Below are 605 nucleotides of genomic sequence, written 5' to 3' on the forward strand. Positions count from 1 at the left end.
GGTGGCTCAGCCTGTAATCCCAACACTTTGGGAGGCCAAGGCAAGTGGATTGCCTGAACCTGCGGGTTCGAGACCCACCTGGGCAACTTGGTGAGACCTTGTCTCTACAATAAATCAAAAATTAGCTGGGCGTGGTAGCACACACCTGTACTTCCGGCTACTTGCACGACTGAGACGGAAGGATCGCTGAAGCCCAGCAGGTCAGGCTGCGGTGGCTGGGAGTGTGCCACTGCATTACAGTCTGGGCGACAGAGTGAAACTGCAACTCAAAAATAATAATAATAATTTCAGCTTGTCAAAAAAGTCAAATGATTTAAAATTTGACTTAATTTAATGTCTTTTTTCTGTTGTTATAAAGTTGAATATGTAATTTGATACTGCAAATAAAAAGTTTTTTCGTGTATGTACTATAAACATTCCTTCCTTAAGCTTTCCTGTGGAAGAGCATCCAGCTTTGAAAGTTAGTGGCACTGTCCCTAGAAAAATGCTTGAGGGAAGGTGTGTAAGAGAATGGAACATTTCTTTTTTTTTTTTTTTGAGTTGGAGTCTCACTCTGTCACCCAGACTGGAGTGCAGTGGCCGCTCCCAGCCACCACAGCCTCGAC

The sequence above is a fragment of the Carlito syrichta genome, unplaced genomic scaffold (assembly GCF_000164805.1).
Source record: "Carlito syrichta isolate Samal-C Ts95f unplaced genomic scaffold, Tarsius_syrichta-2.0.1 Scaffold297143, whole genome shotgun sequence".
NCBI lineage: Eukaryota > Metazoa > Chordata > Mammalia > Primates > Tarsiidae > Carlito > Carlito syrichta.